This window comes from Bos mutus, chromosome X (genome assembly GCF_027580195.1).
Source record: "Bos mutus isolate GX-2022 chromosome X, NWIPB_WYAK_1.1, whole genome shotgun sequence".
NCBI lineage: Eukaryota > Metazoa > Chordata > Mammalia > Artiodactyla > Bovidae > Bos > Bos mutus.
The window spans coordinates 42,855,660-42,866,320 of NC_091646.1; the positions used below are offsets into that span (position 1 = coordinate 42,855,660).

Here is a 10,661-nt window from a genome sequence, read left to right on the forward strand (position 1 = left end):
ATATGATTCCATTAGTATGAACTAGATGAGCAACTATTCTGTCACCTCGTTGTTGTTCAGCCATTCAGTCATGTCCAACTTTTTGTGACCCCATGGACTGCAGCATGCCAGGCTTCTCTGTCCTTCACCATCTCCCAGAGCTTGCTCAAACTCATGTCCCCTCAATCAGTGATGCCATCCAACCATCTCATCCTCGGTCCTCCCCTTCTCCTCCTGCCTTCAGTCTTTCCCAGCATCAGGGTCTTTTCTAATGTCAGCACTTCCCATCAGGTGGCCATAGTATTGGAGCTTTGACTTCAGCATCAGTCCTTCCAATGAATATTCAGGGTTGATTTCCTTTAAGATTGACTGGTTTGATCTCCTTGCTGTCCAAGGGACTCTCAAGAGCCTTCTCCAATACCACAGTTCAAAAGCATCAATTCTTCAACGTTCAGACTTCTTTTTTTTTTTTTTTAATTTCAGCCTTTAATATCTTTTCTACTAAAAATCAAGCTGTCAAGACAGGAAAATATTATTGGTTTTATTATGACAAAACAAGTGAGAATTTTTAATTCACAGAGGATGAAAACACAAGACACTGATCTCACTGTACATACAATATTACAATAAGCTGTTAGCCATGGACTATTAAAACATTTAAGACTTCACATACACACATGTGTACTTTGAAACAAGAAACACAGGACAATTTTAATCTTTGATATGTTGTAACTACCAAGAGAAAGAACATCACTGATTTGCATCTAATTGTTTTCCTGGCATACAATCACTGCACAGACCAGGCCTAGGGCATACTATATATTGTTATGAACATCTTTAGGCAAATATAAACATTCTCATTTGGGGGATTTTTCTCCCTGCCCAAGATAATCTGCTTTCCCATTGCTGTCAAATAGCTTAGTTTGTTATCAATTTAATAAGATCACAACAAACAATGCTTTTACTACAAAACTCAGGTGAGAGGTTTTTAGACAGGTCATACAAAAAATATTTGTTCCCAAGAAAACAAATCTGTAAATTGTAAATGTAATCCTAAGAAAAAGAGTCTTGGTTACAAACCATTCACTTTCAAATACTGATAAAGAAACAGAGTGGAGGGCGTGGGGGTGGGGATGGCACTGGTATGGTAGAGAGCAGAAAAGGTGTTGAAATGAGGGAGACATATTTGCCACAGGATATATCAGATTCACTTGATTTTTTTAAAATGAGGTATTATAAAAATGTGCCAGTAAATGCAAAAAGAAAACAAAATTAAAAACCAAAATGCACAATTTCCAACATAAAAAATCTCTAAAACTCTTACAGTTTTCTTTATTCGGATTAGACATTTCATTTATAGCACTTAATCTCGAAAAATACATTTTAAAAAATCTTCAGCAGACCATGCTCTCTGTAATAAAACCTTCCAAACCTTGTTTTATTATACAAACTGATCTACATTACTAATGTAAAAAAGAAATTCTCAGATTTAGCAACGTCATTTTCGATCTGACCTCCATGTAATTTATATATAGGTTTCCACTATTCATACTGCAGAGCTTGAATTCTGTAATACATTTTTCTAATGTATTCTGTACATATTAAATAATCTAAAAGTTTCCTCTTGTAGTTCATTTATCATTTAGCAAGTCTATTCAGCATTTTTCCAGTACCATTTGCATTACAGTGATTGCTGTAAATGTAATTAAAATCTAAAAGTGCACACAGTTAACTTCCTCAAATAACGGCCTATTTCTGGAGGAAACCTAATATTCATGGAGAAGAATTACCAGTATCGTGATTAGAAACAAGAGGTTAGAATGTACTCTGAGACTATACAACACAAGTATATACATAAGCTAAAAGACAGTTTTCAGCCTGAACTTGCATCAAAGAAAGTTCATTTCTCCACAGGGTCATACCAAGAACTCAATATGGCACTAGAGAGAATTAGGATTGCTAGCTACAAGTCGGAGAAGGCAATGGCACCCCACTCCAGTACTATTGCCTGGAAAATCCCATGGACAGGGGAGCCTGGTGGGCTGCAGTCCATGGGGTCGCTACGAGTCGGACACGACTGAGCGACTTCACTTTCACTTTTCACTTTCATGCATTGGAGAAAGAAATGGCAACCCACTCCACTGTTCTTGCCTGGAGAATATCAGGGACGGGGGAGGCTGGTGGGCTTCCGTCTATGGGGTCGCACAGAGTCAGACACGACTGAAGTGACTTAGCAGCAGCAGCTACAAGTCAGTGTAGTATAGACAGCACCCAAATACCCTGAACTGGCTTATGCTAAATTCAACTCTAGTATATCACAGCGTTTTAAGTACTATTAGTGTGCTGCTGTGTTACACAGTGAAGACAGCCAGCCTTCATCAAGGGATGCTGTCTGGGTTGTAATGGGTCCTAGCACTCAGACTGCCACTGCATGCAGAAATCCTGGAAAAGATATACACAGGTTTCGAAACAGACATACTTCACTTTGTTTTAAATGCCCAGGAGCATTTTAAAAATAACTGATTGTAAGTGTTGTTCTATCAAGTAATGAATCTATCAAATCGTGAAAAGAAATTCTTCGTTATCCAGTTTGAGGGGAAAAAAAAAATGTATTCCTACCAAATTACCCAGTGTATATGACTGGTTGGAATTGCAAGTTTTGATTTTTTTTACTGAAAGTCAGAGTGTGAAATGCAAACATTCAGGATAAAATTAATTCAAAAGCACCCACAGGTTTATGAACTTGTAACAAAGCAGCAAATAACACACATCCGGACCCTTCCATTCCCTTCTGATCCCTCAGAAAAGTCCAAAAGAAAAGAGTCACTGCTTGGTCCAAACATAAAATACTTCAGGTATGAGGATCTGGAATCTGATGAAATCCAGCTTCTATTTCACAGGTTGTCTTCAGTAAGTGTCAGTATCCAAAGACGGAATTTTTCTCGAGAAGAATTAATTCTATGATTTGATTCTGGTAGATGGTGTGGACCACTATGTTACCAGTCTCCTTCTCTGGCTTGAGCAGAGTGGGACCAAAAACAATCACTATTCTCTGATAGGTCATTCGGTTTTTCCCTCCATTTTCTATAACTCGTTTGAGATGTCTGAACAGAATCTGCATTGTGTCCTGATTTGATTTTGGCAACTGTTTGATCAGGTCCTTCACAGCAGAGACACGCTGTCACGGTTCTTGTTTAATTGCATTAACAAAATCATTAAAATGATTAAGTGTAAAGAGAGGTTCTGGTAATTCTCGAAAAAACATTTTGAGGGCTCCAGTGATGACATGAATATCTTCCCATTTACTATCCTTCAAGTCCAATTTCTCATCATGCTTGACTGCAAACCTCAGCTTCTGGATCACTGCTAGGTTGCCACTAACTCTGTAAATCCCATCAACATCCAGCCCATATTGCTCAACATGTTCAATATGTATAATTTCACAAATTTTGGCAATGTGCTATTCTCCCTCTGACACAGATCAGCAAGACTGGCTCCAAATACCTGATCTTTAATATAACCTTTTTCACGAACAGCTTGCAAAGTAGGGCATTGTGTAAGAAACTTCTTTAAGTTTTTCTTGTTTTTCTTCTGTTCTGAAGAATCTATAATAGATACTTTCACAGAATGCAATTTCTTTGGTTCCTTCTGGTCCTTTTCTTTATCATGCTTTTCAATTCCTGGTGAATCTGGTATCTCCTGTTTGATTGCTTCATTGGGTTCTACTGTCTGATTAGTAATAGTACTACTGAGAAGATTAAACCAATCATTTGTAACAGTGTCACTGTCAGACTGAATCAGCAATTCTGTTCCTTGATGGGTTTTCAGCTCAAATACATTCTTTTAGCTGGATTTATCTTTTGAAGCCATCTCGATGGTCACTCCCTTAAGGTCCGCTATAACTCTGCTTTGGACTGATTACTCTCAAACCAACTTGTGCTACTTCCTTGTATTTTGGTGAAGAGAAAAGATGAACCCTGCAAAATGGCCTAAGAAGACAACCAGTCTTTTGAACCTTTTTCCCATTTTCAGTAATTTTTGTTACATTTAATAATCCATCTCTCTCTCTCAATGACAAGTGTTAAGAGAAATATGGATTATTAAATGTAATGTTCAGTCTTCTTTATGGTCCAAATTCTCACATCCATACATGACTACTGGAAAAACCATAGCTTTCACTTATATGGACCTTTGTCAGCAAAGTGAGGAGTCCTAAAGGAATTGGACCCAGAGCTGAAAAGTTTTAGTTGGGAGTTTAGTTTTCAGTTCAGTTCATTTCAGTCACTCAGTTGTGTCTGACTCTTTGTGACCCCATGGACTGCAGCACACCAAGCCTCCCTGTTCACCACCAACTCCTGGAGCCTGCTCAAACTCATGTCAGTTTTGCCATCCAACCATCTTATCCTCTGTCACCCCCCTCTCCTCCCACCTTCAATCTCTCCCAGCATCAGGATCTTTTCAAATGAGTCAGTTCTTCGCATCAGGTGGCCAAAGTATTGGAGTTTCCACTTCAGCATCAGTCCTTTCAATGAATGTTCAGGACTGATTTCCTTTAGGATGGACTGGTTGGACATCCTTGCTGTCTAAGGGACTCTCAAGAGTCTTCTCCAACACTATAGTTCAAATGCATTAATTCTTCAGCACTCAGCTTTCTTTATAGTCCAACTCTCACATCCATACATGACCACTGGAAAAACTGTAGCTTTGACTAGACGGACCTTTGGTGGCAAAGTAACGTCTCTGCTTTTTAATATCCTGTCCTTTTCTTCCAAGGAGCAAGTGTCTTTTAATTTCATGGCTGCAGCCACCATCTGAAGTGATTTTGGAGCCCCCCCAAAAGTGAAGTCTGTCACTGTTTCCATTGTTTCCCCATCTATTTGCCATGAAGTGATGGGACCAGATGTCATGATCTTAGTTTTCTCAATGTTGAGTTTTAAGCCAACTTTTTCACTCTCCTCTTTTACTTTCATTAAGAGCCTCTTTAGTTCTTCTTTGCTTTCTGCCATAAGTGTGGTGTCATCTGCATATCTGAGATTACTTATATTTCTCCTGGAAATCTTTATTCCAGCCTGTGCTTCATCTAGTCCAGCACTTCTCATGATGTACTCTGCATATAAGTTACGTAAACAGAGTGACAATATACATCCTTGATGTACTCCTTTTCCTATTTGGAACCAGTCTGTTGTTCCATGTCCAGTTCTGACTGTTGCTTCCTGACCTGTATACAGGTTTCTCAAGAGGCAGGTCAGGTGGTCTGATATTCCCATCTCTTTCAGAATTTTCCACAGTTTATTGTGATCCACACAGTCAAAGGCTTTGGCATAGGCAATAAATCAGAAATAGATGTTTTTCTGGAATTCTCTTGCTTTTTTGATGACCCAACGAATGTTGGCAATTTGATCTCTGGTTCCTCTGCCTTTTCTAAATCCAGCTTGACCATCTGGAAGTTCATAGTTCATGTACTGTTGAAGCCTGGCTTGGAGAATTTTGAGCATTACTTTGCTAGTGTATGAGATGAGTGCAATTGTGCAGCAGTTTGAGTATTCTTTCACATTGCCTTTCTTTGTGTTTGGAATGAAAACTGATCTTTTCCCGTTCTGTGGCCACTGCTGAGTTTTCCAAATTTGCTGGTATATTGAGTACAGCACTTTCACAGCATCATCTTTTAGGATTTGAAATAGCTCAACTGGAATTCCATCACCTCCACTAGCTTTGTTCGTAGTGATGCTTCCTAAGGCCCGCTTGACTTTGCATCCCAGGATTTCTGGCTCCAGGTGAGTGATTATTTGTGTCGTGAAGATGTGGATTGGTTTTAGGAAAGGTCAAAACAAGAAGGCAGGCTCAACTTGTAGAACTTCTATGAGGGCTTAGAACATGCAAAGTAAACATAAAGGAAGAATAAGAGCCAGGAGTGAATGCACCATTGGATACAGAGCACTAGAGGTCCATTGACTTCCTAATCTCCCCATTCAGTGGACATGTATTACTTATTCTCTTACTTGACTTCATCATGGAAATGACTTGGTTGACCTCTTCTCTCATTCACAAAACTCTTTTCCCTGGAGAGTTACCTTTGACCTCTCCTTCTCCTTTATCTTCTCTATCAAAATAAACATGATGTTCTATTGAGTCTCTCTCAGAACTATTTTTTTCAAATCTCTCCCCTCCATTCCATTGCTTCTTTCACTGTCTTAATGTCATCCCTCATCACTTAGCACCAGAACACTACCATAATCCCTTCTTAACTACTACTTCTGCAAAACTCCTATCCCATGTCTACACTAACACCAGAGTATCTGAAGTCTTAAATCTAACCAAGTCTTTCCACTGCTGAAAATCCTTCTAGTACCCAAATGTCTTGGCCTTTGTCAATCGCTGAATACAAATAAGCCCACATTAATATACTCTTACCAAAGTCACAATAGCTCTCAACTTCTACCTGTTTGAATGTAGAAAGTTCAGCCTTTTACAGAATATTTCTAGAACCCCCGGGGTGCCTATAGGTGTCCATAAATCCTTCCTAGTCATCTCTTATTGATGCAGATGTCTGAGCCAGGATTCTGCAACCTGAGATCTATAAGGTGCCTAAGAAAAAGCACTTCAACCTGAAGTCTGTGCTGGCTGAAGTCACTATCACCTAGGGGCTCTGACCCTTAGAAACTCCTATGTGAGCTATGTGGCATATTATTTGAACACCCACTAGTAGAATGTGGCTACTACCACAGTTTCTGTCAAGCTAATTCCAAACATACACAGGTCAATAATAAAAGATGTCAGAAATAGGGGACCACTGCTGTTCATCCCATAGTTTTCAGTCTATGACAGGGCAAGTGACTACCCAGCCTTCCAAGCAGATATGACTACCTTCTGAGAGACTTTCACTGCAAACACCCACCCCAGAGGATCATCAGCCAGGCATTCCTTCTACCCTGTGAGACCAAATATGAGTGAGAAAACCCTTAGGCCAAATTCCCTTCCTCCCACCTCACAGAGAAGCTCATCTCAGGAATATCTCTTCCCACTCTGCTCATCTTCTAGGATGTGCATATTGTCCTGAGAACTGGTAAAAGTGCCAGAAGAATAGGGATGCTTTGGCTAAGAATTCACTCAGGATATCTATATACCAGAATGACATCCACAGCGGCTCAGTGGTAAAGAATCTGTCTGCCAGTGTAGGAGATGCAGGAGACATGGGTTTGATCCCTGGGTCGGGAAGATCCCCTGGAGAAGAAAATGGCAACCCACTCCAGTATTCTTGTCTGGTAAATTCCAATGGCAGAGGATCCCCATGGGCTACAGCTCATGGGGTCACAAAAAGTAAGACATGACTTAGCAACAGTATGCACGCATCTATATACCACATGCAGCTAGCCAAAGATGGAAACAAATTTAAGAACACCTACATACAAAATAATATTTGCCATACACTGCTTTAAGCATTTTAGTACCATGTAAGATAGAATATAGTGATAGAGAAGAGTGGAAAAGATAGAGGAGAGATAAAATAGAGAAGAGTGAAAAAGTTGTCTTAAAACTTAACATTCAGGGTGGCAGTCCTAAGATGGCAGAGGAATAGGATGGGGAGACCACTTTTTCCCTACAAATTCATCGAAAGATCATTTGAACGCTGAACAATTACTACAAAACAACTTCTGAACACTGGTGCAGGACACCAGGCACCCAAAAAGGCAGCCCATTGTCTTCAAAAGGAGGTAGGACAAAATATAAAAGATAAAAAGAGAGGCAAAAGAGTAAGGGATGGAGACCCATCCCAGCGAGGGAGTTGTAAATGAGGAGAAGCTTCCAAACACCTGGAAACCCTCTCACCAGTGGGTCTGTGGGGAGCTCTGGAATCTCAGAGGGCAACATAACCGAGAGGAAAAAATAAATAAATAAAACCCACAGATTACACGCCTAACCGCAACTATCAGTGGAGAAGTAGCCCAGACGCTTGTGTCGGCCAACAGCAAGCGGGGGCTGAACAGGGAGGTGCGGACTGCATTGCTTAGGGTAAGAACCAGGCCTGAATGCCCTGAGGGCAATCTGAAGGAGCTAACGTGAGATAGCAACCCAAACTGTGGGAGAGCCAGAGAGAGGAAAAAAAAAAAGAGGAAAGAGACAGAGAGTGAGAACTTTCCCACAAGAAGTTCTAACCTAAGGCACTGCAGGGCTGCTCACAGAACAAAGGACTGAGCGAATACCAGAGGAGAGCTAGCCAGCTGAAGACCGGCCCATTCCCCGCCAGAGGCAGGGAGGCAGGTGGGCAACAGCCAGAGCTGGAAGGCGAGGGGCAAACTTGGCCCCGGAGATGGCATCCTTTACCAAACTTCGAGCAGGCTCCCAGTTGCTAACCAAGTCTTCCTGGGATCCTGAACGGTTGACATCCACCAGCAGGGTCACAGCCAGAGATCATCTCCCCAGAAGAGACACACAGCACACCTGAGACGGCACTCCCACTGCACACCCAGGAAACCGAGTGGCTGGGACAGTGGAGGTGATAAGATGCACTGTCCCACCTGGGGAGAGTGCACTACTCACCAAGCACCTGGTCACCTGAACTCCTCGGACCTGGGAAGGGTACAAAACACAGGCCCAACAGAGTCTGTGCCTTTGTGGAGTACCCGAGAACCTGAACCTGAATGGCTTAGACCTGGGAAGTGCATGCAACCCAGGGATGGCCTTAGACAGTTTCCCTGCAGAGCAACCTGGAACCTCAGCAGTGCAGACCAGGAAAGCACACACACCATGAGCAGGGGCAAACCCAGTGTGGCCCAGACATGGAAAGCACTCTGCACATGCCAGTGATATTTGTTTGCAGTGTTCCTCCCTCCCAGCAGCACAATTAAACAAGAGAGCCTAAATAAATGACCACCTTTGCACCCTTGTGTCAGGGAAGAAGTTAGATACTGAACAGACTTGCAAACAGAGGAAGCCAAAATAAACAAAGAAGACAGAACCGCTTTGGAAGTGACAGGTGTAACAGATTAAAACCCTGTAGTTAGCATTGGCTACACTGGAAGGGACCTATAGACCTCGAGAAGAAGTATAAGCTGGAACAAGGAATTATCTGAAACTGAACTGACCCCACACTGGCCTTAGCAGCTCCAGGGAAATTCGTAGATATATTATACTATTATCATTTCTTTTTTAAGTTCTTTATTACTCCTTTAATTTTCATTTTTAAAACCTTCTATTACATAGCAAAAAAAAAACACATTGTTTTTAAAGCAAATTTCTTATATACATATTTATATAATTTTTGCGATTTTGTTTTGTTTTTTTAATATTGTATTTTTGAGAGTATAACGTCTACTGTAGATTTTTAATCTTTGCTTTTTGGTATTTGTTATCAATTCTGTATTTTTAAGAATCCAATCTTCAGTACCCCTTTTTACTTAGGAGTGTGATTACTGGCTTCACTGCTCTCTCCCATTTTGACTCTCCTTTTTCTTCCCCAGGTCACCTCTATCTCCTCCCTCCCCCTTCTGTTCTCTACTTAACTCTGTGAATGTCTTTGGGTGTTCTGGGCTGTGGAGAACACTTAGGGAACCGATCACAGGCTAGACTGGTCTCTCTCCTTTTGACTCATCCTCCTCTCCTCCTGGTCACTTCTATCTTCTTCCTCCTTCTCTTCTCTATAGAACTCTGTGAAACTCTCTAGATGTTCAAGACTGTGGAGAGCAAATAGGGAATTAATTACTGGCTAGACTGTTCTATCCCCTTTTGATTCCCTCTCTTCTCCTTCTGGTCACCTCTATCTCCATCCTCCCTCTTCTCTTCTCCATGTAACTCTGTGAATTTCTCTGGTTGTCCCCTACTGTGGAGAATCTTTTCACCATTAACCTAGATGTTTTATCATTGGTGCTGTATGGATGAAGAAGTCTTGAGGCTACTGTAAGAAAAAGACTGAAAGCCAGAGGCAGGAGGCCTAAATCCAAAACTTGAGAACACCAGAAAATTCCTGACTCCAGGGACCATTAATCGACAAGAGCTCATCCAAAAGCCTCCATACCTACACTGAAACCAAGCTCCACCCAAGAGCCAAAAAGTTTCAGAGCAAGACATACCAAGCTAATTCTCCAACAATGCAGGAACATAACCCCAAGCACAAAAATACAGGTAGCCAAAAGTCACACCAAACCTAGACACCTCAGAACTCACTACTGGACACTTCATTGTACTCCAGAGAGAAGATATCCAGCTCCACCCCCCCATAACACTGATGCAAGCTTTCCTAACCAGGAAACCTTGACAAGCCACTCATCCAACCCCACCCACAAGGAGGAAACTCCACAATAAAGAGGAACCACAAACTTCTAGCATACAGAAAGACAACCCCAGACACAGCAACCTAAACAATATGAAAAGGCAGAGAAATATTCAACAGGTAAAGGAACATGATAAAAGCCCACCAAACCAAACAAAAGAGGAAGAGATAGGGTGTCTACCTGAAAAATAATTCAGAATAATGATAGTAAAAATAATCCAAAATCTTGAAAACAAAATTGAGTTACAGATAAATAGTCTGGAGACAAGGATTGAGATGATGCAAGAAAAGTTTAACAAGGACCTAGAAGAAATAAAAAAGAGTAAATCAATAATGAATAATGCAGTAACTGAGATCAAAAGCACTCTGGAGGTAAACAACAGTAGAATAACAGAGGCAAAAGATAGGATAAGTG

At 41.1% G+C, this 10,661-nt stretch overlaps 1 pseudogene; it reads right to left on the reverse strand.

The window, feature by feature from the left end:
• Positions 1–2,896: 2,896 nt before the first annotated feature.
• On the reverse strand, positions 2,897–5,988 carry LOC102285351 (rho GTPase-activating protein 12 pseudogene; annotated as a pseudogene).
• Between the last annotated feature and the right edge of the window lie 4,673 nt (positions 5,989–10,661).